Here is an 8,780-nt window from a genome sequence, read left to right on the forward strand (position 1 = left end):
AGCTGTAGTGAGCAAAGTTACTAATTTAAATGCTACTAATGCATTTAACTGGGCTAATAAACATAACTGAAGGGTAATTAGCTAAACTAACCCCTTTTTCGAACACTTGGTGTGCTTCAACCCCTCTCTGCATTAGGAAAGACACCTCTAGGCACCCAACCGCGTCTATGATCTCCAACTGAAGGAGAATAAACGTGTCCGGCCCATCTAAAGGTGCTAACTAAATTCCTAATCTTCGAGAAGGGTTAAAACACATCCTAGGTGCCGGAAACTACACATATAGCTAATAACTAATGCATATAAACGAACGGAGCTATTATACCGCAGGTGAGGGGTTTCTTACCTCCTGATCTTAATTTCTTACGATTCTATTCGCTAGAGTTCCGGTGGAGATGATCCTCTCGATGATCCGATCACGTCTTCGCGTTCCTCTCGCGGAGAAGAACCTCTTTCGTGTTGGAGTCGTCGCCGGAAAGTGAACCTATGGACCCTTGCCTTGGTGTGCCGTGCGTGAGGAAGAGGAAGAGGAAGAGGAGTGGGCGGCGGTGAGGGTTTGGAGAGGATCGGCGTGAGTTAGGGTGAGGAGAAGGAAGTTGCCGAACCAAAACTAAAAATAAACCAAACCCCACTTAAACCCTCTATTTATATTAAGTGGGTAACCCGAACCAACTCTAATATAAATTTAATTGTCTCCCTTTCCTTTCAGCACGGCCCTGCTGGGTTCAACTGGTTACTAACATTATCCTCTACACGATAGGTCTCGGGTTCAATCCCCGCCTAGGCCGTTTTACGCTTATATTTCTTTTTGCTACTTCCGCTACTCGGAAAATTCCGGAAAAATATCTAAAAATTCCAGAAAAATCCTAGAATATTTCTAAAATAAATTTGGGAATTTTTTTCGGGCTTTACAGTCCCTCTAAGAGATCTTTCTTTGAAATGAGAAATATCAAATTTATTGAGGATATTGGGAGTGATAAAATTAAGGAAGTATCTTTTGAGGAAAGTGTTGGTGATTCTCCTATGGTCACTACTAGTGAGATCAGTAGTAGTATGGTTACCATACCACATATTATGGATATTGCACATCTAGTGAGCATAGTGAACCAAGATATTCCCATGATATCTTCAATACAATTAGAGGAGCCTACCATTGAAATTGAGGTATTATCTCATATTAATAAGCAAGTACCTCATGTTAGTGTGTATACTAAAAAGCCTAGCTTTTGTAAACATTTATTTTGAAATAAAGAATCACATTGGTCAAAAATATCTACATTTGTAGTTGTTCAATTAATTTATATTGTAGATAATATGGTGTGTGGTGTCACACATAGAAGATCATGCTATCAGTTCCTTATAAATTATAAACAGTAGCTCGCGACTGAAATGGAAAGGAACAAACCAGCAGAACAGTCGTAGTGTAATTAGGTATTAGTTTATCTTAACTATATAATTACACTAGTATACATAGAGTGTATTGAGTAGGACCATTGAGGTAGTTTCTTTTTATATTGACAAAATAAAAGAACAAGACCTCGGTTATTATGGAAGTGTGTGCTCTTAATCCTAATATAATGACAAGCACATATATTTAATATTTATTTCTTTGACTTATCAAAGGGTGAGATTTAGCTCGATAAATCAATAAGCCCAATAAGTTGAGAAATGATATTACTTATAGTGTGTGTTGTTGATTATAGAAGGAAACTATATCCTAGTAATATAGGTTGATAATGTCCCCAAGAGAAGCTAATAAGGATTGTCATGTTAAACTCTGCAGGTGGACTTAGTCTGACATGACGATAAGGTTGAGTGGTACTACTCTTGGACTAAGACATTAATTAAAATGAGTTGTCAGTAACTCAATTAATTAGTGGACATTCGATATCTTAAACACAGGAAGACTAACACACTCATGATAAGAAGGAGCCCATAATGTAATTTAGGATTGGTGCGATAGTGCAATAATAGCTCTCTAGCAGGATGAGCTATTATTGATGAACTTGAGTTGTGTGTTCGGGGCGAACATGGGATACTCGAGCTCATCAGGAGGCCAAAACTAATTTCTCCTCTAGGTCCCTATCGTAGCCTCATTAATGCCTCATATCCACCCATGAAAAGCCCATTTTGGTATCCAAGAGGGGGCCGACCCAAGGCTTGGTGATCAAGCCAAGGGTCGGCCACTATCTTCTCTAAAGGGGTCGGCCATAAGTTTTGCAAAGGGGGCCAGCCACATAATTCAAATTATGAGAGGTGTTTTGAATTTTAAAAATCTTCTCTTTATAGATATCTACAAGTTTTAAAAGAGAGATTTGAAATTATAAAACTTTCTTTATTTGAATTAGGCCACATGGTTTAAAAGAAAGTTTAAAAGTTTTAAAACTTTCCTTTTTTTAACCATCCTCATGGTTTTTAAAAAGAGAGTTTTAAATTTGAAACTTTCTTTTTTGTAACCATGTTTAAAAAGGAAATTTTAAATGAGAAATTTTAAATTTTAAAACTTGTTTTAAAATAAAGAAAACTTTTCTTTTTTAAACATCCACATTATGAGATTAAAAGAGAGCTTGTAAAATTCTATAAGAGCTTTCCTTTTTTGCTTATAAAATTTTTATAAAATTGTATTTCCTTCCTCTTAGGGTCGGCCACCCTTGCTTGGTGCCCAAGCAAGGGGCCAGCCAATCAATTGAATCAATCAAAGAGGAGAAAAAGGAATTAAAAAGGAGGAAAGGAAAAACAAGAGGAAGATTCTAATTTTTTGTAAAAATCTTTCCTTGTATGCCTTAGGCAAGTATTATAAAAGAAGGGGAGGAGAGACCTCATGATATTACAATTCTTATTCTCTTGCTTGTGCTCCCTCTTGTGGTCGGCCCTCTCCCCTTTCCTTTCCCCTTGCTCTCTTTTATTTCTTTGTGGTGGTGGTGGCCGGATTTTAGAGAAGGAGGAAGGAGCTTTTGGGTGGTGTTCATCTTAGAGGATCGTCGCCCACACGACGTCTGAGAGGGGGCGAGGAATACGGCAGAAGATCTCAAGGTTATTAGCATACAAAGAAAAGGTATAACTAGTAATTGTTTTCCGCGTCATGCTAGTTTTTTCTTTGTATGAATTCCAAACACAAGAGGCATATGATTCTAGAGTTTCAAATTTGTGATTCGAGTTTGTGTTTTTTTTATTTTTTGAATTTGTGATTCGATTGTTCTTTTTTGTTAAACCTAGAGTTATATAAGAAAATTAAATATTAGCTTTCCTTAAAAGGCTTTGTCTAGGTGATGGTGGATGATCCCATACCCAAGAAGGACTAGTGCCTCGCCATGCAGTCATGAAAGCCAATTTTGGAAATTAATATTTAATTGAATTTATAACATAGGTGGATTTGGATCAATAATGTTAAGCATCGTTTGCGATCCAAATCTAAACCATTAAGAACAGATAAGTTAAATTTGGAATCAATAATGTTAAGTTCCGTTTGCAATTCCTAATTTAATTTCTAAAGAACATAATAGGTTGTTTAGGAAAGGTTCGACACTTGTACAAAATTTTTAGACAATGGAGCCGGTACGATCTTCCTAAGACCAACCAACACCTCAACCACCTCAAGCATAAGTGTCTTTAAGGCAATCCACAAGGGAATGGAGAATCATGAATTATTGTGATTATGTTTATCTCCAAGAGCATGATTTTGACATAGAGTTGGAAAGTGATCATACATCTTTCCAAGAGGTTAAACAATGCTCTAAACATGAAAAGTGGGAAAAGTTGAAGTCTTTGACAAACAATGATGTTTGAGAACTTATCAAATTACCTAAAGGTAAGAAGCCCGTTGGTTATAAATGGATATTTAAAATCAAGCAGGATTCAAGGGGTAATATCGAAAATTATAAAGCTCATCTTGTTGCTAAGGGATTCACTCAAAAAGAAAACATTGATTACAATGAGACTTTCTCACCTACGTCAATGAAAGACTCCTTTAGGGTAATCATGACACTTGTAGCTTATTATGATTTGGAGTTATATCAAATAGACATAAAGACTGCATTCCTCAATTGAGACATAAAAGAGTCTATATATATGGTGCAACCAGAAAACTTTGAGTTAACTACTCAAAGCACCTAATATGTAAATTAAGGAAGTCCATTTATTATTTAAAATAGACGTCCTATTAATAATACCAAAAATTTGATCAAGTGGTTACTTCATTTAGATTTAAAGAGAACCCCGTTGATTAGTGCATATATTGTTGGATCGAAAGCGCTAGAGGGGGGTGAATAGCGCTCATGGCTATTTCGTGTTTCGGATTCGACTTCGTAAAACTCGATGAGTAATAAGAGTAATAAAGCAGCGGAAATAAAAGGCACACAATGCGAACACAGGTCGTTTACTTGGTTCAGAGCCTATGACGACTCCTACTCCAAGGCCCGCAGTCGTTGACTGCTTTCGGTGGGCAACAACTATAGAATAGATAAAGTTTACAAGTATAACAATTACAGGTCAAATTAAAATAATGATCTTATACCGACAACAAGAGATGAAAAAATGAAGCTCCGGGTCGTCGGGAGATTGTCGCAGCACTTCGGGATAGTGTCATTAGCAGCTTTTCACAGAAGGATCGCTTGGACGAAGATATCTAGAGTGCTGCCTCGAACCCCTCTTTTATACTGTGCTGGAGGCACCTCCAAGCCTATCCCAGGTGCCTCCAGGCCGCCGAGTCACACGGGTGGATCAGCACAGGCCTGGTCGCACCTTATCTGGTTTAAGGTGCCTCCAAGCCTCTTCAAGGCACCTTCAAGCCTTGGTCCAAGGCGCCTCCAGCTTCATCCTAGGCGCCTCCAACTCCTCTGGACAGCTGGCTTCGGTTTGCACCCGAGGTGCCTCCAAGCTCCATAGAGGCGCCTCGGACACTGTTCATCCGAGGCTAAACTCTAGTTTTTGGCCCTGCAAAACATGTTAGTCTACAAATACAAACACATCCTGTAAAACCAAGTTAGCACAGATATTAATCATGCTAATAGAATATTCTAACAGTCTTCGGACTGTCTGGGTCTGACTTCAAATTTCTGACCGGAAGTCCTAGGTTGACCTGACGCCTACTGTTCCCTCTGTGGGGAACACGTCCTCACCTACTCTACTCAGGAGTTTTACCTGTTGCCAGTACGATCCTCCAGATCGACTGCACTTTTGCTCGGCGCTCGATGCTTCCGGACTTTCTGCTGGACTCCCGCTTCCCAGCTCGTCCAGTCTTCCACCTGGTTCGCGACACCAGGACTTTCCACCTAGGGTTACCACCCCTTAGGACTTTTTCCTGAAGCCCTCGACCCGCATAGGGTTACCGCCTCCTATGACCTAGGGTTACCACCCCCTAGGGTTTTTCACCTACCTAACCGCAGCTAGGACTTTTGCTAAGTACCACTTATGACTTTCCTGCAAGCTCCATGAACCTTGTTAGATAACAACATAACCTTAACTTTAAATTTTTTTGCCATTATCAAAACAACAGTTTGATCGTCAGATGCTTCCCGCACCAACAATCTCCCCCTTTTTGATTATGGCAACTAAAATTCAAAGTTAAGTAAAATAGATACATAAATATTTTTCAAAGTTTAAGCAAGTTAAAAAAATTTAAATGCAAGCATAGTTAAGCTAATAACTAACTTAAACTTTGTAAGGCTCCCCCTTAATAAAGTCTCTCTTTATAAATTTTACTTTTGAATTTTCCTACTTTGAATTTCCCTACTCTCCCCCTTTGCCATTTATCAAAAATAAGCAAGTTTGAATAATTCTAACTTTTCAAACAAATTTTATAGTTAGAAAAATAGAGAATTAAATAAACATTAGGCTTTAAAGAGGGATAAAGATACTTTGATAACACTTAGCTTTTTGAAATTAATTGTAAAATTCTTAGCTAAGTGAAATAAGGGTCTAAAGAGATATTTTTCTTTCAACTGAGTTTAAAAACGTTAACTTTGAAAAATAACGTTAGCCAATTTTTGAAACTTAGTTGAACTCTTTGAAAAATATATTGTAAAATTTGAAAAAACATATTGAAGCATACTTTAGGTAAGTTGAAATACTTTGAAAGTCTTAGCTAAATTTTGAAAATCTGTTAGAAAAATACTTAGTTAAATTTTAAAAATCTGTTAGAAAAATACTTAGCTAAATTTTCAAAATAAATTCGAAAGGTTTTGTTGGTAAATATTTTCTTAATTTTGAAAAAGCTTTTTGAACAATAATTTGGAAAGAGAGAAAATTAAGAAGGGCTAAGGCCATTTAACAAAATATTTAACCGAATAAAGAATTCCAAGATACTTAAAGGCAAAGAAGGATTGATAAGTTTAAAACCTTAATGCCCAAGCATGAGCTGAGTTAAAGAGATTGCAAATTAATTTCTTTTAGTAAGGTATTAGAGCCCTAATGTCTAAGCATGAGTAAAAAAAAATTAAAATCAAGCACTTAAGTTCTTGGCCACATGTCTAACCATCTAGCTACTAGCTGATTGCCTAGAGGACAACAGCCTTCACTTGGTTAGTCAAGTTAAGTCAATAGATCCAGTTAGATTTGACTAGGGCTGGATGATTTAATTTGATTAATGTAAAGTTGGTTTTTAACGCCCAGACTCACTATGATGCACAGAAATAAGCATTTTAGAGTCCAGGCTGAACCCTATGCATCTCACACCGTTCTAAGTTTTACAAACACAAACAAGTTATGCCTAGTATGCTTGTGAGATGCTTTGGCTGAAACTAGGGGAATATGATTTCTAGGAGGAGGATCCTAGGCTAAGTCCAGATTTAAAAGACTAAGAAAACTGGGATTTTGGAAACATTATTTTTTCTAGTTTTTAAAATAATTTCTAAAAAAAGCATTTTTTAGAATAGATGTAAGAAATTTGAAAGTAAAGATCTATTCTACCCAACACATTCCTATTTGTCTTCTAAGTGTACTAAACTCGAGTTCAGGTAAGGGTTTTATGAAAATATCAGCTAGGTTTGATTTGGACTCAACATGGTTAAGTCCAATTTCACCTCTAACCACATGATCCCTTACAAAATGGTGTTTCACCTCTATGTGTTTAGTTCTAGAGTGGTGAATCAGATTTTTTGTTAGATTGATTGAACTTATGTTATCAATAAAAAATTTTATATTTTGATATTCTAGGTGATAGTCTTTTAGCGTATACATCATCCATAAAAGTTGAGAAGCACATTCTCCTAGGGCTATGTATTCAGCTTCAGTAGTGGATAGAGCAACGCAGTGTTGCTTTCTGCTTGACCAACTTACTAGGTACTGACCTAGAATTTGGTAGCTACCACTTGTGCTTTTTCTATCTAGTTTGCACCCGACATAGTCTGAATCAGAATAGCCGAAAAGGTCAAAGGTGCAGGTTCTAAGGTACCAAAGTCCCACATTTAGGGTGCCCTTAATGTACCTAAGTATTCTTTTAGCACATGTTAGATGTGACTCTTTTGCACAGGATTGGTATCTTGCGCACACACCTACTGCAAATAGTATGTTGGGTCGACTTGCAGTTAGGTAGAGTAAGCTGCCTATTACGCTTCTAAAGTGTTTTGGATATACTGGTTTTCCTTCTGGGTCAGCATCAATGTTAATATTAGTTGCTATTGGTGTATTTATAATTTTTAAATTTTTCATGCCAAATGTTTTAATTAATTCCTTGGCATATTTGGTTTGGTATATGTAAATTCCATCCTTTATCTATTTAATTTATAGACCTAAGAAAAAGTTAAGTTCCCCTACTAAACTCATTTCAAACTCACTTTCCATTAAGTTTGTAAATTCTTTTAAAAATTTTGAGTTTGTTGATCCAAATATTATATCATCTACATAAATTTGGACTATGAAGATGTCTTTTTCTAAGGTTTTCAAAAAAAGGGTTGGATCTACTTGTCCTTGGTGGAATCCTTTTTCTAAAAGATAATTAGACAGTCATTCATACCAGACCCTAGGTGCTTGTTTTAGTCCATATAGGGCCTTTTTTAATCTAAGGACATGGTTTGGGTGCTCTAAGTCTTCAAATCCAGGGGGTTGGCTAACATACACTTCTTCTTTAATGAACCCATTTAGGAAGGCGGATTTTACATCCATTTGGTAGAGCTTGAATCCTTTGTGTGCTGCATAGGCTAGCAACATCCTAATAGATTCAAGTCTAGCTACAGGAGCGTAGGTCTCATCATAGTCTAACCCTTCTACTTGATTAAACCCTTTAGCTACTAATCTTACTTTGTTTCTAACTATTTCACCTTGATCGTTTAGTTTGTTTCTAAAAACCCATTTAGTATCAATTATAGTTTTGTCAGTGGGTTTTGGTACTAAATCCCAGACTTGGTTTCTTTCAAATTGGGCTAATTCTTCCTGCATTGCTAGTGTCCAGTCTGGATCGGGTGAAGCTTTGTCTATAGTTTTAGGTTCAATTTCAGATATCAAGGCTATTTGGCTACTATTTCTGTTGGATGACCTAATTCTAACTCCTAGAGATGGGTCACCCAGAATTTGGTCAGGTGGGTGAGAAGTATTTACTCTTGTTGGTCTTATATTTGGTTCAGTAGTTGGTTCTTCTAATTTATTTGTCTTAGGTTGAATTTCATCATCTTCTATAATTCTTGGGTTAATGTCAACATTTTCATTTATCTTAGGTAGATTATTTTCCTCATCAAAGATTACATTAGTTGTTTCTTCAACTTTTAAGGTATTTTGATTATAGACTCTATAGGCTCTACTGGTTGTAGAGTACCCTTAAAATATTCCTTGGACTGATTTGGGTGTAAATT

Source organism: Zingiber officinale, chromosome 3A (genome assembly GCF_018446385.1).
Source record: "Zingiber officinale cultivar Zhangliang chromosome 3A, Zo_v1.1, whole genome shotgun sequence".
In the NCBI taxonomy this organism is placed as follows: domain Eukaryota; kingdom Viridiplantae; phylum Streptophyta; class Magnoliopsida; order Zingiberales; family Zingiberaceae; genus Zingiber; species Zingiber officinale.